Source organism: Tenrec ecaudatus, chromosome 11 (genome assembly GCF_050624435.1).
Source record: "Tenrec ecaudatus isolate mTenEca1 chromosome 11, mTenEca1.hap1, whole genome shotgun sequence".
NCBI lineage: Eukaryota > Metazoa > Chordata > Mammalia > Afrosoricida > Tenrecidae > Tenrec > Tenrec ecaudatus.
Genome location: NC_134540.1, coordinates 48,522,533 through 48,528,532, shown reverse-complemented (window position 1 = coordinate 48,528,532; position 6,000 = coordinate 48,522,533).

Genomic DNA, 6,000 nt, shown 5'->3' with positions numbered 1-6,000 from the left:
TGATGGGATGGTAAAAATTGGTGAAGGAAGTGTATTCAGGAAAGAGATTCACTATTACCCACCCTGAAAGAGGGCTGGTTTTCCCCTAGTTTGGGTTTTCCCTCATTGGGACCTGGTATTTTAACCCAACCACCAAAGTCATTGCTCTTTCCTTTGAAACAAATCTTCCAGTGACATTTATTTCTTTTTTTTAAAGAAAAAATCATTTTATTGGGGGCTCTTACAGCGCCTATAACATTCCTACATCAATTGTATTAAGAATATTTATACATATATTGCCATCATAATTTCCAAAACATTTTCTACTTGAGACCTTGGTATCAGCTCCTCTTTTTTCCCTCCTTCTCCCACCATCCCACCCTCCTGAATCCTTGATTAATTGTATATTGCTTTTATTATTTCATATCTTTTTTTAAACCGTTTTATTAGGGGCTCCAGTGATATTTTCCCAACAGAAAAGTTTTGGGGTTTTTGTGTGTATGAAGATGGACTTCACAAATCCCACTCTGGCCCCATTTTGGTAGAAATCCAGAATTGCATTTCTCACTCTGCAAGCTCATTGCCATCCAATTCCAAATCCATCCCTCCTCCTGGCTGGTGAATGGCTAATGGTTCGCCGTCTGCTCTGGCTTAAAGTCAGAAGCTGAAGGTCAGCATAAAATGAAGACAAACCCAAACCCATACCAAAAAGCCAGTGATGACCAAATCAAGTCTGACTCACAGTGACCCTCTCTGTGACAGGGCCGAGCCCAGCTCCATACGGTTTTAGGGGCTGATCTTACGGAAACAGGTTGACAGGCCTTTCTGGCAAGGTATCCCTTGGTAGACGGAAAACTCCCAGCTTTAGTTAGCAGTCAGCCCATTTGTATCCTCCAGAGCATCCACCTTTTCATGGACAACGGTGGCGATAAGCCAGGTGTATGATGTAGATCATGTAGGTTTATTACTATGCAGATTATGAGGCCCTCTCCACCTCAGCACTATTGATATTTGTGCGTTTCCTCTTGCCAGTTGTAGTGGTATCCAAAGGGTGGCCCTTGCACCAGCAGCCCCAGTATCACCCAGGAAATAGCTAGACTCAGAAAAGGTGTTTTGATACAATCTGCAGGGAAGTCTGGTACATACTGAAGTAGAGCACCTCGGATCCACCCAGTAGACTTGTAACGCCACAGGAGGACATAGAAGCGCCCGCTTCCTTTTCCACCACAGCCCTTGACCTTCTCCCAGTCTGCCCATCCCACACTCTTTTTTTAAAAAATCATTTTACTGGGGGCTCTGACAGCTCATAACATTTCATACATCAATTGTTTCAAGCATATTTGTACATACATTTCCATCATCATTTTCTTTTTTTAAATTTTTACATTTTATTAGGGGCTCATACAACTCTTATCACAATCCATATATATACATACATCAATTATATAAAGCATATCCGTACATTCTTTGCCCTAATCACTCTCAAAGCATTTGCTCTCCACTTAAGCACTTTGCATCAGGTCCTCTTTTTCCCCCCTCCCTCATGAGCCCTTGATAATTTATGGATTGTTAGTTTATCATATCTTGCCCTATCTGGAGTCTCCCTTCCCCCACTTCTCTGCCGTCTGTCTCCCAGGGAAGAGGTCACATGTGGATCCTTGTAATCAGTTCCCCCTTTCCAACCCACTCACCCTCTACTCTCCCAGTATCGCCCCTCACACCCCTGGTCCTGAAAGTATCATTCACCCTGGATTCCCTGTGCCTCCAGCTCCCATATGCACCAGTGTACAACCTCTGCCCTATCCAGCCTGCAAGGTAGAATTCGGATCATAGTAGTTGGGGGGAGGAAGCATCCAGGATCTGGGGGAAAGCTGTGTTCTTCATCGGTACTACATCGCACCCTGACTGACCCATCTCCTCTCCTAAACCCCTCTGTGAGGGGATCTCCAGTGGCCGACAAATGGGCTTTGGGTCTCCACTCTGCACTTCCCCCTTCATTCACTATGGTAATATATATTTGCATGATGCCTTATACCTGGTCCCTTTGGCACCTCGTGATTGCACAGGCTGGTGTGCTTCTTCCATGTGGGCTTTATTGCTTCTGAGCTAGATGGCCGCTTGTTCACCTTCAAGCCTTTAAGACCCCAGACACTATCTCTTTTGATAGCCGGGCACCATCAGCTTTCTTCGCCACATTTGCTTATGCACCCATTTGTCTTCGGCGATAGTATCATGGAGGTCTGCCGCCAATGATATGATTTTGTGTTCTTTGATGCCTGATAACTGATCCCTTCAGGACCACGCGATCACACAGGCTGGTGTGTTCTTCCATGTGGGCTTTGTTGCGTCTGAGCTAGATGGCCGCTTGTTTATCTTCAAGCCTTTAAGACCTCAGACACTATCTCTTTTGATAGCCGGTCACCATCAGCTTTCTTCACCACATTTACTTGTTCACCCACTTTGGCTTCAGCAGTTGTGTCAGGAGGGTGAACATCATAGAGTGCCAATTTAATAAAAGAAAGTATTCATGCATTGAGGGAGTGCTGGAGTAGAGGCCCAAGGTCCTTCCGCCACCTTAATACTAAACCTATAGACACATAGATCTATTTCCCCATCCTCCTATATATATTTGAATGTACATGTCTTTGTCTAGACCTCTATAAATGCCCTTTGACTCCTAGCTCTTTCCTCCATCTCCCTTGACTTTCCTCCTGCCCTACTACCATGCTCCGTCCCCACCTGGGTTACAGCGATACCTCTTCTTTACGTAACCTTACCCTTGATCATTCCCTACCAGGCCTGCCACTCCCCCCTCACTACCATTTTGGGTCTCATGTTGTTCCCTTGTCCCTGTGTTTGTTAACACCACTTCCTTATCCCCCCCCACCTCTCCCTATCCTAAGTACCCCAAGAACTGTCGGTCCCGTTGTTTTTCCTCCAGACAGTTCATCCAGCCTGTCTTATTTAGACAGACCTGTGGAGACAATAACATGCACGAAAACAAGACAGAGGAAAACAAAGCAACAGTATACAACCAGAGAACAAAACAACAACAACCCACTGACAAAGAACAAAACAAAACATATCAAGAAAGAAAAGCTTGTAGTTAGTTCAAGGATTGTTTGTTGGCCCTTAGGAGTGTTTTCCAGTCCAGTCTGTTGGGGCACCGCACCCTGGCCCCAAAGTTCACTTTCAGCATTCCCTGGGGACCTTGCCACTCCGTTCCCTTGCTGTTCTGCTGCACTCCCCCAGTGCTTTGCCTCAGTATGGTGGGATCAGGTCAGGTGCAATTCCCACACTGTGTCTCCGGTGCTGTCCCCTATATTGCCCTTGGTCACTGAGGGGCATCATTTCTCATAGTGGGCCCAGCCATGTTGTCCTCTCTGTGGACTGGCTGCTCTAATCAGGAACATCATCCTAACTGCCTGGTGGGCCAGGCTGTGCTCCACTGTCTCCTCCTCTCCCTTCATCTGCTCCCGTGTGCTCTGATCAGATATGTCCCTCTCCTGGAGCTGCAGAGTCAATGTTGTCCTTTGAAACAAATTCTTCTCGGGGGAGGGGCAGGAATCCACTTAATTTTTGCCCATCCCACACTCTTACCCACCTTTCCATTTCCTTCTTCCCTTACCTATCAAAAGTTCATTTGTCTTTCTTTCCAGGCCCTCATTCTGTAAACAAGGTAGGCCTATGGCAAGGTGCTTCAATCATATCATACTACCAATGCCGTGTCATTCCAAGCCACAAACCTCTGTCACTGTGTCACCTTCTTCATGGTGAACACCTATACCATTTGTGGTGTGATCATAAAAAGACTTTCTCCTGTATTATTCAGCTCCTCTCCCCCTGTGGCTGTCAAGTCAGTGATCCCATGCCAAGAATGACAGAATGGAACTTTGTTCCGCAGGGCCTGGGAAAAGAGGCCCGGCAATTCATTTCCAGAAGGCCAAGAGCATGAAACGGGGCAGTGCAATGAGTTGAAATAGATTCCATTGCACTTTTTATTTTTAATCTTATGGGCAGGGTCCCCGAATGGAGCAGATGGTTAGTTCTCAACTGCTGTAGGCAAGGTTGGTGGACGAATGGTTCTAAGATTTCGGTTGTTCATTTTTATTTTCCATTGTGATTCATGGTGGCTTCATGTGTGCAGAGTAGAACAGTACTCTCAGGCTTTCTGTCAGGGGGATGGCCATTTGGAAGCAGCTGCCTGAATTCTAAGGAGTCCCTGGCTGAGTGTGAATGGACAACTTTTGGCCAGTTGTCCAGGGCAGCACAAAACCCCCAACAACTTCCACCTTTTCTCTGGGTATCATGATGTACCTATTGGTCCAGCTGTGAAGATTTTGGTCTTCTTTACATTGCGATGTAATCCATACTGAAGCTACAATCCTTGATCTTCATCAGCAAGTGCTTCAATTCCTCCTCACTTCCAGCAAGGTGGTGCCATTTGCATAATGCAAGTTGGTAATAAGCTTTCTTCCAGTCCTGGTGCCACATTCTTGTTCATATAATTCATTTTCTCTAATGATTTGCTCAGCATACAGATTGAACAAGTATATTGAGAGGATTCAACCCTGATGCACACCTTTCCTGATTTTAAACAATGCAATAATTCCTTTGTTTTGTTCACACAAGTTCCTCATGAGTACAATGAAGTGTTCTAGAATTCCCATTATTCTCAAGGTTAACTACAGTTTGTCATGGTCCACACAGTCGAATGCCTTTGCACAGTCAACAAAATACGAGAAAACATCTGGGATTCTCTACTTTGAGTCAAGATCCATCTGACATCAGCAATAATGTACCTCGTAGCATGTCCTCTTCTGAATCCGGCCTGAATTTCTGGGAGCCCCCCGTCAATGTACTGCTGCAGCCATTGTTGGATGATCTTAAGCAAAATTTTACTTACATGTGATATCAATGATATCATTCTATAGTTTGAACATTCTGTTGTGTGACCTTTCTTTAGAATGGGCTAAAAGAAGGATCTTTTTTAGTCAGGTGGACAAGTAACTGTCTAATTTCCAAGCACAGACCAGTGAGTGCTTCCAGTGCTTTATCTGCTGTATGAAACATTTCAACGGCTACGCCGTCAATTCCCGAGTCCTTGTTGTTGGCTAATGCATTCAGTGCAGGTTGAACTTCTTCCTTCAGCACCATTGGCTCTTGCTCCTTCCTGAAACGGTGCATTATTTGATGTCCAGTGACACTGCGCAGTCTTTCTGTCTTCTCTTGATGTCGATTGCATCGTTCAATATGTTGCCCACAGAATCGTTCAAGATCGCCACTCGAGGCTTGAATTTTCCTTCTTGAGCTTTTTCAGTTTCAGGTAACCTGAGTGGGTTCTTCCCTTTGGTTTTCTAATTTGAGGTGAAAGGTTACAGCCTTTAAAAAGTTACCCACAGGGCTTCTACCCTATCCCATTGGGTTGCTGTGAGTCAGCATCAACTCGATGGCGTTGAGTTGTTTGGGTTGGTTTAGAGTTTTCCACTGTGTGTAGGTCTCAAAGTTTATCCATTCTTCTGCTGTTTTCATTTTCTTGATTTTGCGAATAGTGTGTTGACGAACACGTGTGTGCATATATCTGTTTAGCTATATTTTTAAAGTAAAATAATTTTTAAGGGGACAGATCCTATAGCATGGTTGCTGGGTCATATGGTATTTCTAGTCCCGATTGTGTGAGGCAGCCACATACTGCTTCTCACGGGACTTGCTTTAGTCCCAGGTTCACAGTAATCTTTGAGTGCCAGTCTTTTCCATCATGGCTCTGTTGGGTAGGCTACACCCACCAACGTTAAGGCTACTGGTGGAGTGCCCATCAGGTATTTAAGGAAGCCTTCTTGACTGTCTGGTTAATTAGCATGGAGCATCCTTGAAGCCTGGGACCTCTCAGCTCCTGCCCCTGCTTCCCCAGTCTTCCTTTTGGTTTCACTTTCGTTTTACTGGAAAGCCCAGCACCACAACTCAAAGGCAGCTGTTACTGAGAACACGGAGAAAATGCCTCTGGTTATGGAGAGATCGCCA